Source organism: Triticum dicoccoides, chromosome 1A (assembly GCF_002162155.2).
Source record: "Triticum dicoccoides isolate Atlit2015 ecotype Zavitan chromosome 1A, WEW_v2.0, whole genome shotgun sequence".
Classification (NCBI taxonomy): Eukaryota; Viridiplantae; Streptophyta; class Magnoliopsida; order Poales; family Poaceae; genus Triticum; species Triticum dicoccoides.
The window spans coordinates 31,997,547-32,011,619 of record NC_041380.1 but is presented as its reverse complement, the minus strand read 5'-3'; positions in this window follow the sequence as shown (position 1 = coordinate 32,011,619).

Genomic DNA, 14,073 nt, shown 5'->3' with positions numbered 1-14,073 from the left:
CCATGGCTGCGGCGGCGGCAGATCTGCCACCTCATCCCTCTTCCTCGACATCGGGTGGCGGTGGCTGCACTCCGGCGGGTCCAGACCTTCGGCTTCGGGGGCGAAACAGGTGGTTTCGAGGGGGAGATTGGTTGGGGGACGGGTTCGTCATTGGCCATTGGCCGTTCCCCCACATCCCCCTTCCCTCGGGCAGCGTCAGGTTGCTGTTTGTCTCGAGGCAGTACCCGCCGGCGACTCCAGGAGGCGGTTGGGGGCGTGGATTTGGTCAAAGTCATGTACTTTAGGAGATCTCGCGGTGGTCTGGTGGCAGGGCGGCGGCCCTGGCGGTGGGAGACGCGGCGGTCGTGGGCGGACTGCGCGGCTTGGAAGCGGGCGGGCATCTATGGCCGCTCGGGTGGCATAGCTGCAGGTGGCTGTCGGACCGGGGAGGCGACGGAAGAGTTGAAGCACCGGAGTACATCACTTGCCCAGTACGCGCTCTGGCCGACGGTGATGGCGTCCGCAAACATCGTGTTCCTCGCTGTAGGCTCCGTCGTGGTGCTCCTTCTCCTTCCTTCTAGCTCCGGGTGAAAGCTTGATCTTCGTCGGACTTGGCGACATTCCATCTGTGCCGTCGTCAAATCATCCGTGTCTGCCTGGTAGTCGTCGGCCCGTGCATCCTTCAACTGCCATGGCCACCACCAGGAGCTACAAAAATGCTAACCTCCGTCACGGGGCCCTCGCCGTGCAACTTGTTTAATTCACGGAGAGCAGCAGCAGATCTAATGCATGAAGAAGCAGCAGCTGGTTCAGATTTGTTTTGCTTCCTTTCTTTGCCCTCGCCATGCAACCTCTGATGCAGCCTACCAAACAAGATATGTTGTATACAGCATCTGTGGTGCACACATACAATACAGTCTACCAAACATACATCTTAGTTCATCTTTGCATCAGCTCAATCAGGCCAAGCTCAGCCAGGATCCTTCGTGTGATGCAGGGTAAAGTTACCCAGGCAACCAAACACGCCCTAACTAACCTAGTTAACATGCAAGCACAAGTACACCACTTGTGTAGCTCATCTTCAACGGCCACACGATTCAGTCAGTCATCTAACAAACTGGTGCATCTGATTAGCCGATTCAAGCCACACACAGCTGCGCGTCCGGCTGCCCAACTGCCTGGAGAGCGGCCGGATGACTCGGCTTCATATACATGTCAAGATTATGACTAACAATGAGTAAAATTCATCTACGGTACCTCAACTTGCGTCGCGCGGTCACTTTAGTCAATGTACACAAGAACTCACGCAATACGGTCACTGTGTACAGGGAACGGTGAAAAATACGGTCACTGTGCGCCGTAGACCACTCGTACGCCACCTGTTGAGCAGTCCGCGCGCCAGGTGTCGCGAGGAGGAGCGGCCCAATGGCATATTTGCAGCAACACCCCCCACTTTGCCGGACAGATACCCGAACTCCTCCCCTGTCTCTCCACCTCCCCTGTTCGAGCCGATCAAACCAGCGGAGAAGGTGACGGAGGCGTGTGCGGCGTGGTGCGGCGTGGTCGTCGCCGTGTTCCGGCGCCGTGGTCGGAGCAGCGGGCGCGGAGGGGTTTCTTCTCGCGGTGGTGGAGAGGAGGCGCCGCCGCCATGTCTCCTGTTCGTCGCCCCGGAGGTGCCCCTGCCTCCGTTTACCGTAAGTGATGATTACTGCCGTAAATCTTCTTCTTTCTCTTCGATTCTTCTTTGATAGGGCTGGCATTGTGTTCGCCTATGATATGTAGTACTATCTGTCGCGTGTATGGCGATTTAGGTTTAGGATTTTTCGAACCCAATGTTCCTGATAGGGTTTCTGATAGGGTTTTAGGTTCTTGTCTAAAGGGTCAAATTTTCATCGATTCCACATGAAATAGGCTTAGGTTGTTGGGTCAAATTTATCTGGCAGTTGGAATAGGCATAGGTTTGTAGCTCTGGTTTATGGAGAAAATTGGGGATTTCTAGTGCTTTACTGTTCAAAAAGGTCATTTTTGTTCAGTTTTGATGTGATCAATTATGCTTTGTTTTTGCAGGAGCAAGAAGTGAGAAGTTCTCAGTGCAGTTTCATCATGGTGGGTTTTTCATGGGTGAAGGAAGCAATAGGGCTTATGTTGATGGGCATCAAGTTTGGTATGACTGTTTGGATAAGCTCACTTGGTCTCCAATAATGGTGGAACATCTAGTAGAAGAGATTGGCTGAGAGATGGCATGCAGGTTGAAGGCATATTATCAAATCCCAATACTTGACATTACTCAGAATTCTTTGAGACATATCAGATCTGAGGCAGATACTGATCAAATGACGATGTTTCTATCTATTGGGCATCATTTCTTCAATATTTATCTTGATCATGATGACAACTTAATTACTAAGAAGGTTGTTGATGATGTGGTCCAATTTGAACTTCCACCAGTGTTTAGCCCTTCAAAAGATGGTACTAAAGATCATAGTAGCAAGCCTGGAAATTCAGAAGAAGACTGCCCTACACCAATTCAGGTTGTGTATCCAAACAATGTGCTAGACAGGGAAGAAGATGGCAATCCATTAATGTTTGTAAGAAGGCAATGCACATTTGGTGAAGGAGCAGAGGAGAATGCAGAGCAACAAGGACAAGCAGGGCAACATGATGATGTACAGCAACATCAAGAAGCAGAGCATGTAGGCCAAGAAGCAGAGCAAGTAGAGCAACAAAGAGAAGCAGAGCAACATGCAGTAGATGAAGATGTAGAAGCACATCAATTGAGGAGAACCAGAGCAAAGAAGAGATGTTTTGAAGCCAATGTAGGAACAGGTAGTGACTCAGATGACATTGACTTTGATCCTGGTGACATGGTAGATAGTGACTTTGAAATCAGTGATGATGATGATGACCTTTATGCTGACAATGTGGATGAGGATGAACCAGTTGAAAGGAAGGAGAAGATGAAGCAGAAAACAACATCAAAAGATAAAGGAGTTGTAGGGGAAGGAAAGGAAGAAAACATGTCAGATTATGAATCTGAAGGTGAAGATCTTTGGGCACCTGATTCAGATGATGAAATGCAAACCAAATTTAGAGCATTCAGAAAGGAGGATCTGACTTGTCCAAAGTTTCATGTTGGACAAGTGTTTGAAAATGTTGATTTGCTTAGGAAAGCAATTAAGGAATACAGCAGCTAGAACAGAGTTGATGTCAAGTTACCAGTGAATGACAGGAAGAGAGTGAAAGCAGTACGTGATGATGATTGTACCTGGTATTTGTGGGATTCTTATGACAGCAGAACCAAATGTTTCATGGTAAAGAAATATGTTGAAGAACATAGTTGCTGCAAAAAAAATGGAAAATCAAGGCTTTCACAGCACCTTTTCTAGCCAGGAAGTACATTGAGAGTTTCAGGGCTGATCAGGATATGAATCTTAGAAACTTCTCAAGGGTTGTTCAAAAGGAATGGCACATGACACCAACTAGGTCCAAGCTACAGAGGGCAAGAAGGCTGGCTATGAAAATTATTCATGGAGATGAAGAAGGGCAGTACAAGCTGTTGTGGGATTATGGAAATGAGATAAGGAGAAGTAATCCTGGTAGCTCCTTTTTCCTTGCACGGGATAATCAAGCTAGGTTCAACAAAGCCTACATGTGCCTTGATGCATGCAAAAGAGGCTATCTTCAAGGTTGCAGGCCTATGATCTTCATAGATGGCTGCCATATTAAAACAAGATATAGAGGGCAGTTGCTGGTTGTAGTAGGAATAGATCCAAATAATTGCATATTCCCCATAGCAATAGGTGTTGTGGAAGTGGAGGACAAGCCTAACTGGGTTTGGTTTCTTGAGAGGCTGAAGAATGATCTTTGTATTATCAACACATCCCCATGGACAGTAATGTCTGACAAGCAGAAGGTATATGCAACCACATTGCCTGATGGTCTAATTAGATTAGTGTACTTGCATACATTTGTTTAACACTTTCTATATTGGTCTATGTTGTTTTGTAGGGCTTGATAATTTCTGTCACTGAAGTTTTCCCTAAGTCAGAACATAGGTTCTATGTCAGGCATATGTGGAAGAATTTCCAACAGCTGTACAAAGGTGATGCTTTGAAGAATCAATTGTGGAAGATAGCTAGGAGCACAACAGTTATTAAGTATGAGCAGTACATGCTTGAGATGAAGGTGTTGAATGAGGGTGCATACAATTGGTTCAAAGAGTTGGAGCCAAACACTTGGGTGAGGGCTTTCCAAAGTGACATACCTAAGTGTGACATTCTGCTCAACAACTTGTGTGAGGTGTTCAACAAGTAAGTTCCAATGTTTTCCTCTCACTCTTTTTAACATAAGATGCAATGCTCTCCTATCACTGTTGTTAACAAAACATGCAATGCTTGTGCAGGTATATCTTGGAGGCAAGAGAATTGCCAATTCTTTCAATGTTTGAGAGGATCAAGCAACAGTGGACTACAAGGCACTACACTAAGCATTGTGAGGGTGAGAAGATGCAAGGAGTAATGTGCCCTAAGATCAAGAAACTAGTTGAAAAGTTGGCAGAGCTGGCCAACACATGCTATGTGTATGAATCAGGAGATGGAGTGCTTCAAGTGGTGGATAGAGGAACTAATTACATAGTAGACTGGCACAGCAAGTCCTGCAGCTGTATGAGATGGCAAAAAAGTGGAGTGACTTGCATACATGTTATAGCATGTTGTAGGAATGAGAGAGTAGATCCACTAACCTTAGTGGATCAATGCTACTCAGTCTCAATGTTCAAGAAGGCTTATAGCAACATCATCTACCCTTGCAAGGACATAACTGAGTGGGAGAAGATGAATGGGCCTGAAATTAATCCACCAGACTACCAGAAGCATGTTGGAAGGCCTTGCAAAAGCAAAAGGAAGGGACCAGAAGAGATTATTTGTAGTAATGGAGGTAGGAGGATGTCAAGGCATGGTGTCATCATGCACTGCAGTTACTGTGGTGAGCCTGACCACAATATCAAGGGATGCAAATATATGAAAGCTGGTCTACCACCTCCCAATGCACAAGCTCCTCTACCCCAACATGATGACAATTTGGAGACTTCACAAGCACATATGGAGAAACAGCCACATCCAGAACAAGCCCAGGTAACTGTCTTTTTCTTGTACAGAACCTCTAGTAGATCTTATGGACCAGCAGACTGTAACAAGATTTTTGTTTGATGAGCAGCAGGCCAACACAAGTGCAGAGACCAATACAGTAGTAGAAGATCTTATGGTGGATCACATGCTTCAGCAGGTAATTTAAATATAAGTACTCTTGCTCACTTGCTCTGTTTCAATTATGCTTTAGTGACATAGTTTCCATTTGTTGACAATTGACACTTGACATGTGTATGTACAGAGGCCTTTTCCTAGAGTGCTTCAGCACACACCAATCCTAGGATCAACATTCCTAAAAAATGCACAAGCAATGCTGAACCAGGCCCAGACAAGCACTAACACAATCATGCAGGGAGAGCTAGCTAAGAAGATGCTGGCCATGAAGCAGCAAAGAGAGAAGGAACTTGAAGACAGGAAGCAAGCTATACTAGGGGCAAGGATAGCAGCAGAATTGAAGAAAACAGAAGAGGCTGCTAGAAGAAGGCATGAGAAAGCAGAAAAGAAGGCTAGAGAAGCTGAGAAGAAGAGAGAGGCAGCTGCACAGAAGAAGGAAGCAATGGCAATACTGAGGAAGGCAAGAGAAGAGACAAGGCGGATAATAGTGGAGACACAAAGAGAGCTTTCTGCTGAAAGGAAGGAGAAACTGGCTGCTGAGAAGAATGCACAAAAGGAGGCTGCTGCTGCAAAGAAACTAGAAGAGAAGAAAGCCATTGCTTCATAGAAGGAAGCACAGAGACAAGCACTCCTAGCAAAGAAGCAGGAAGAGAAACAAGCCCTTGCTGCAAAGAAACAAGCAGAGAGAGACAATCCCTTGCAGCAAGGAAAGAACAACTGAGGAAACAAGCACAAAGAAACATGGAGGAAGCTGGGAATGTGCCAGAAAGATCAAGCATGTTTGACATCTTTAGATGATCTATGAGACTCTTTGTCTTGTTTTAGTAAGAGTACTCTTTCAGCAATGTAAACTATGACTATGTTTCCCTTTCTTGTTATCTAAAGATCTTATGGTACTCTATTTTGAGTAGTGCTAATGATGATGCACTACAGAATCTATGAGACTCTTTGTCAGTCTACCAATTTCTTGTCACTCTATTGTTGATGTCAATACTGCTTCCACATTACATTCTTGCTGCCATTCTTTTCATTTCATAAAGATGATATGAAATAGTACCCATTCTCATTTCATAAAGAGAGACAATGTTTGCATTCAAGATAGATAGATAGATAGATCACTTCATAGCATTTGATAGCCATAACATTTGATACAACCAAACTGACTTCATAGCCATGTCCTAACATTAAACTACTGAAAGTTCTAAACATGCTAATGCTACTGACAATACTAAACATGCTAAACTACTGAATCCGGTCTTCACTTCTCCAATACTAAAATGAGCACTTGTCTTCATCACTTCTTCTTCTTCTTCTTCTTCTTCTTCTTCTTCTTCTTCTTCTTCTTCTTCTTCTTCTACAGTACTCCTTCATCACTTCTTCTTCTTCTATAGTACTCCTTCATCACTTCTTCATCAACAGTAGAACACTGAGGGCACACAACAACATCACAGTACCTAATAGAAGCTTGAGCAGCACCAAGATCTGTCCACCTAATCCAATCAATGCACTTTCTTGGTGCCTCCTCAAGTTCTGCTGCAGAGAGCCAGGCCTTGCCAAAGCAGCTCTACTAGTTGCCAGTTGAGCTGCAATCCTTCTCCTTTCATTCCTAGCCCTTATGAGTTCTTCCCTCCTCTCTTCTGTTGCTCCAACGGCATCCACAACTTGGTTTCTAACCAAGAAACGAGCATCCACTAGGTACGCAACATATTCCATCTCCTAAAACCAGAAATCACACCCAGTAGGCTGCAAACCAAAAGCAAAAAAGTGATCTTTTGACCAACGAGAGGTGAAAACTGCTGCCAAGAACAAAATCAACTCAAATTACTTACAGAGTGATTGGGACATCTGTAGAACACCCAGCCCTCGTGATCCTCTGTGTTCGAAATGTAGTACCTCACCGTCGCCTGGCAGTGAGGACATGGGATGAGTGGCACCACCACTGTCCGGCCGCGGAGACCTGACCGGGCAGAACTAGCAGAAGACATGGAGACGACTGGATGGGCGCGCGACTGCGAGGGCCGGATGGGCTCGCGGTGGCGAGGGCAGGATGGGCGCGCAGCGGCAAGGACAGGATGGGCGCGGCGGCGGCGAGAACTAGGGATTTGGAGGGGGAGAATTGGGGATTTCTATCTCATTGGCTTTTTTCAAAAATGCCCTCCCGCAAAAAGACACTAACACATAAATCCTCTGCCCACCTACGTGGAGCCCGTGGACTGGTCAAATTTGCAGCGTACGAGTGGTCTATGGTGCACAGTGACCATATTTTCACTATTCCCCGTACACAATGACCGTATTGCGTGAGTTCTTGTGTACAGTGACCAAAGTGACTGCGCGATGCAAGTTGAGGTACCGTAGATGAATTTTACTCACTAACAATTTCCCCTTTATCTTGACACGGCTCGTAGTTGATCGCCTCCTTGAACGCCTCCGTTCGAGGTGCGCAGTGGCTTGTGCCCGAGCTACTCGGCGCAACGATCGTGGAGACACAGTGGCGCGTAGCACGGAGACGCGGCACGGCAATGCACGGGATTGCAGGCTGCTGCAGTGGTGGCTCATGTCGGAGGAGCGCGGTGGCATCAAGTGGACGAGATGACGATGATGATGAGCCACCGTCCCCTAAGCCATGACATCGCCGCACGGCCTACCGACAGGAGCCCTGGCTCGTCGTCGTCGTATGGTTCGTCCAATGCCGCCGCACACCTCCGGCACGAGCCACCACTGCAGCAGCCCGCAGTCTAGTGCGCCGCCATGCTGCGTCTCCGTGCCATGCGCCATTGTGCCTCCACGGTCGTCGTGCCGAGCCACCATGGTCTTTGAGCCACCACGCAGGTCCTCCATGACGTCATGCTCATCGTTCCTTCGCGACCGCCGTGCTCGTCGCGCTGATGACATCACAAGGCACTGCCACGGACTCGCCACGCATCGCTGTCGCCACGCGCTCGCCGCGGACGCCACAATGCGCCACGGTGTCGGTGTACAAAAGTAGGGGCTCTCCTTTTGCACCCCTTTACTTGTGCATGGGTAGTCAGGTCCGCGCCCACGGCCACACTAAGCAGGGCAGACGAGGGAAGCCGGAGCATAAGACGACCAAGGCAACGCCAAGACCAGAGGCGCAAAGAGAGCAAGAGGGCGAGGTGGACTCCCCCGGCAAGACCCTTGCCGGGGTGGCTTCCGCAGCCTCGGCAAGAACCTTGCCGGGGCAACTTGCCTGGCTCCAGCAGAGCGCGCCACCCTTGAGCCCAAGGGGTTCCAACACCATCAACCATATTGGAACCAAGGCTTGGGAGGCACCTCCGTGGTGGCATGCAGATCTTAGTAGAGATCATAGATACACAAGATCAGATGGGAACCAAAAGACGACAATCCTTGGCGAGATCCTTGCCAAGGAAATCCGGATCTTGCCAGGGATGACTGCGGTGCCGCAGTGAGACCCTTGTCGGGCCCTCGGCAAGACCCTTGCCGAGGACGCCTACGGGGCCGCAGCCAGGCCCGCATCTGCCAAGACTCCACCGCTGCTCCCATACAGCTGCCAGCTCGACCAGCTGGCGTGGTAGCGCGCGGCCTCTACACCAACTCAGCAAGCACCTGCGTGGTGGCATGCAGATCTTCGTGGAGGCTCCACCACTGCGCCAGCCCAGCAGCCAGCCAACATGGCGCTACAATGACTCGTCAGCTTGGACGCGCGTCGGAGCCAGGCGAGACGACGACAGCTGGGACAAGCTTCTTTGTCGTCCCCAATAAAGCAAGAGGGGCACGTCGGCAGCGCATTAAATGCGTTTGTCCGACGATGTCAGGGGATAGACTCAGCCCCTGTATACCTTTCCACCTCCTGTATGCCACTGTGGCGACCCCTTTTTGTCTATAAAAGGAGACCCGAGGCGTACTGGAGGGGGATTCAGATCTTTTGAACTAGAGAGCCACCGCAGCTAGTTCAAGAACACAAGAACACACAAATATACATCAAAGCAAGAATAGAGTTTTACTCGTCTCCGCGGCCCGAACCTAGGTAGAGGATTTGTATCGCTGACCGCCAGACCCGCTCTTTGCACAACCCCGCATCCGCCAACCGTAGAAGGGATCCCAGTGACCCCATAGGTGTCGTTTCCCCACCGACATCTCTGGCACGCCAGGTAGGGGGTGCGCAGTTGTGAAAATCCGGTCTGGTTGAAGCAACGACTTCATCGTGGTCATCACTTCAAGCAAGAAGACGGCCGAACAAATGGCCTCCTCGATGGACGCAGCGAACGCTCACGCGGCGGCAGAAAAGCCAAGTCATGCAAAACTTTGAGTAATTCCTTTTTCATATCAGGTTATCGTCCACGACGATCTTGCCCTGTGTATGGAAAACCTGCACGCAATAGGGCCCTACCACTATTGGCAACGCCCTTGTTCTATTTCGAGTCTGCTCAACAGTTCGAGCGGCTGCGTCGAGAACGGCAGGGTGACCTTCTGCGGTTGGCAACACTCTCGTTCTGTCTCGATTCCGCTCGACAGCTCGAGCGGCTGCGTCAAGAGTAGTGAGGTGGTTTGCCTGGCAGCAAGCATACCCGGCAGGCCATTGAGGATCGGTCCTCAAGGCGCCGCCTGGGTTTCCGTGCCGGCAAACCTACCTGATTAACGTAGGGTGGACATACAAAGGGAGATCAAACGGGAAAATAACATGCATCGTTTCAAAAGTACTACAGGCTTATATTACATCATTTTTTGCTGTGGTTCTAACTAAAGATAAAAATTGTCTTGGTCATGAACCTGTGGTGGCGATAAGAAGCGGGGTGCCTAGTCCCGGCGCTAGCCTTGTACCCTCCGAACTCCGTCGATGCAGCTGATGACGGGCTCGATGCGCTCCTCGAGCGGGGCAGGGTCCACGTTGTCTGGCAAGCTATTCAGCGAAGCTTCGAAGTCGAGGTCAGGGTTCAAATACGCCATCTTGGTGAGGACCTTGGTCATGGCACCCCGACAAAGCCTCCGGGCCTCTTCGGCCAGAGAGGCCGCCCTGTTGGAGCGGAGCCGCTCCAGGGCCCCGAGAACACCCTCGAAGAACAGGTTCATCCTGGCATTAGGACTCACGTTTGGCTCCGGGACGTACCTCACGTTAGACATCCCCATGGTAGCCAGCTGCATGGTGATCCTGCCGGCGACATCGGCGAGGCGGCTGACCCAGAGCTTCTCGCCCTCCACAAACTCCGTGTGGCTGGCAGCGTTGTTCTTCCGCAGTTGCCTCTCCTCCTCCAGATTCTTGGTCAGGGTCTCCTCCCGGACCCTGACCTCAGAAAGCGCCCCATCAAGACCCTCCAGCTTCAGCTTCAGGTCCTTGATGGACTCATTGGCCGTGGAGAGCAGCTTGACCTTGTCGAGGACTGTGACCTGCGTGTCAGCCAAGGCGCCCTTGGCCGTGTCCCTCTCCCTCATCAGCTCCTGGATCTGCTTCGTCAGCCCGTCCCGCTCCACCTCTAGCTTGTTCACCTTGCCGGCGTGGACCTGGGCCTGAGCATTGAGGACCTCCTCGTACCTTCGCTCCACCTCCTGGATCCGCTGCACGACACGCTGCTTGACCTCCTCGTCCTTGCCGCGGAGTGTCGCAGTGAGTTTCTCCTCGCAAGCGGCAAGGTCTTCCTCCTCGGAGTTCAGCTCGACCTGGTGCTGACGCCGAGCGGCCTCCTCCTCGGCGGCCTGTCGACTCGCCGCCTCCTGGGCCTTCTCGATATAGGCCAGGTTCATGACAAGCTCCAGCTTACGCTCGGCCAGCTGATCCTGGGCGGTCTTTAGTTCCTCGCAGGCCTGGCGGAACCAAGCCTGCGCCTCGGCGACGCACCCTTCGAGGTCCGCCTCTACCTTGTCCACCACTGCCATCATGGACTTGGCCTTGTCCAGGCGGGCACGGTGAAGCGCCTGAAACTTGTGGAAGTTGGCGTTCATGCTCTGGAGGAGCCGCTCTTCCTGGGAACTGCCGCCACCGACGCTCGGTCCGTCAACGGCCTCAAGCCCGGCGGCGGCAAGCACCTCGTCGTCGAACACCTCCCCCTCGGCGGGCGCCCTGGTGCTCGCCGTCCATGGGAGGTGGACGAACAAGTTGTCGCCTGATACGTCTCCGTCATATCTATAATTTTTGATTGTTCCAAGCCAATATTCTACAACCTTTATATACTTTTGGCAACTTTTTATACTATTTTTGGGGACTAACATATTGATCCAGTGCCCAATGCCAGCTCCTGTTTGTTGCATGATTTTTGTTTCTCAGAAAATCCATATCAAACGGAGTCCAAACGGAATAAAAACGGACGGAGAATATTTTTGGAATATTTGTGAAAAATGGGAAAAGAATCAACGCAAGAAGGTGCCCGAGGGGCCCACAAGGCAGGGGGCCCCCTGGGCGCGCCCCTGACCCCCGTGGGCCCCCTGTAAGGCGGTTGCTGCTCTTCTTCGCCCGCAAGAAATCTAATTTTCGAAGAAAAATCGGGGGCGAAGGTTTCAATCCAATAGGAGTTATGGATCTCCGAATATATAAGAAACGGTGAAAGGGCAGAATCCAAGAGCGCGGAAACAGAGAGAGAGAGAGTGACAGATCCAATCTCCGAGGGGCTCTCGCCCCTCCGCCTCCATGGAGGCCATGGACCAGAGGGGAAACCCTTCTCCCACCAAGGGAGAATGTCAAGGAAGAAGAACAAGGGGGGCTCTCTCCCCCTCGCTTCCGGTGGCGCCGGAACGCTGCCGGGGGCCATCATCATCACTGTAATCTACACCAACACCTCCGCCATCTTCACCAACATCTCCATCACCTTCCCCCCCTCTATCTACAGTGGTCCACTCTCCCGCAACCCGCTGTACCCTCTACTTGAACATGGTGCTTTATGCTTCATATTATTATCCAATGATGTGTTGCCATCCTATGATGTTTGAGTAGATTTTTGTTGTCCTATCGGTGATTGGTGAATTACTATGATTGATTTAATTTGCTTGTGGTTATGTTGTTGTCCTTTGTGAAGGAAATGTGCCCTAGAGGCAATAATAAAGTTATTATTTATTTCCTTTTATCATGATAAATGTTTATTATTCATGCTAGAATTGTATTAACCGGAAACATAATACATGTGTGAATACATAGACAAACAGAGTGTCACTAGTATGCCTCTACTAGGCTAGCTCGTTAATCAAAGATGGTTATGTTTCCTAACCATGAACAAAGAGTTGTTGTTTGATTAATGGGATCACATCATTAGGTGAATGATCTGATTAACATGACCCATTCCATTAGCTTAGCACCCGATCGTTTAGTATGTTGCTATTGCTTTCTTCATGACTTATACATGTTCCTATGACTATGAGATTATGCAACTCCCGTCTGCCGGAGGAACACTTTGTGTGCTACCAAACATCACAACGTAACTGGGTGATTATAAAGGTGCTCTACAGGTGTCTCCAAAGGTGGATGTTGGGTTGGCATATTTCGAGATTAGGATTTGTCACTCCGATTGTCGGAGAGGTATCTCTGGGGCCTCTCGGTAATGCACATCACATAAGCCTTGCAAGCATTGCAACTAATGAGTTAGTTGTGAGATGATGTATTACGGAACGAGTAAAGAGACTTGCCGGTAACGAGATTGAACTAGGTATTGAGATACCGACGATCGAATCTCGGGCAAGTAACTGAAGGAAATATGCCCTAGAGGCAATAATAAAGTTATTATTTATTTCCTTATTTCATGATAAATGTTTATTATTCATGCTAGAATTGTATTAACCGGAAACATAATACATGTGTGAATACATAGACAAACAGAGTGTCACTAGTATGCCTCTACTTGACTAGCTCGTTCATCAAAGATGGTTATGTTTCCTAACCATGGACAAAGAGTTGTTATTTGATTAACGAGGTCACATCATTAGTTGAATGATCTGATTGACATGACCCATTCCATTAGCTTAGCACCCGATCGTTTAGTATGTTGCTATTTCTTTCTTCATGACTTATACATGTTCCTATAACTATGAGATTATGCAACTCCCGTTTACCAGAGGAACACTTTGGGTACTACCAAACGTCACAACGTAACTGGGTGATTATAAAGGAGTACTACAGGTGTTTCCAAAGGTACATGTTGGGTTGGCGTATTTCGAGATTAGGATTTGTCACTCCGATTGTCGGAGAGGTATCTCTGGGCCCTCTCGATAATGCACATCACATAAGCCTTGCAAGCATTACAACTAATATGTTAGTTGTGAGATGATGTATTACGGAACGAGTAAAGAGACTTGCTGGTAACGAGATTGAACTAGGTATTGGATACCGACGATCGAATCTCGGGCAAGTAACATACGGATGACAAAGGGAACAACGTATGTTGTTATGCGGTCCGACCGATAAAGATCTTCGTAGAATATGTAGGAGCCAATATGGGCATCCAGGTCCCGCTATTGGTTATTGACCGGAGACGTGTCTCGGTCATGTCTACATTGTTCTCGAACCCGTAGGGTCCGCACGCTTAAGGTTACGATGACAATTATATTATGAGTTTATGCATTTTGATGTACCGATGGTTGTTCGGAGTCCCGGATGTGATCACAGACATGACGAGGAGTCTCGAAATGGTCGAGACATAAAGATTGATATATTGGAAGCCTATGTTTGGATATCGGAAGTGTTCCGGGTGAAATCGGGATTTTACCGGAGTACCGGGAGGTTATCAGAACCCCCCGGGAGCCATATGGGCCTTCATGGGCCTTAGTGGAAAGGTGAAAGGGGCAGCCCAAGGTGGCCGCGCGCCTCCCCCTTCCCCTAGTCCTATTAGGACTAGGAGAGGTGGCCGGCCCCCCTCTCTCTCTTTCCCCCTCGGGG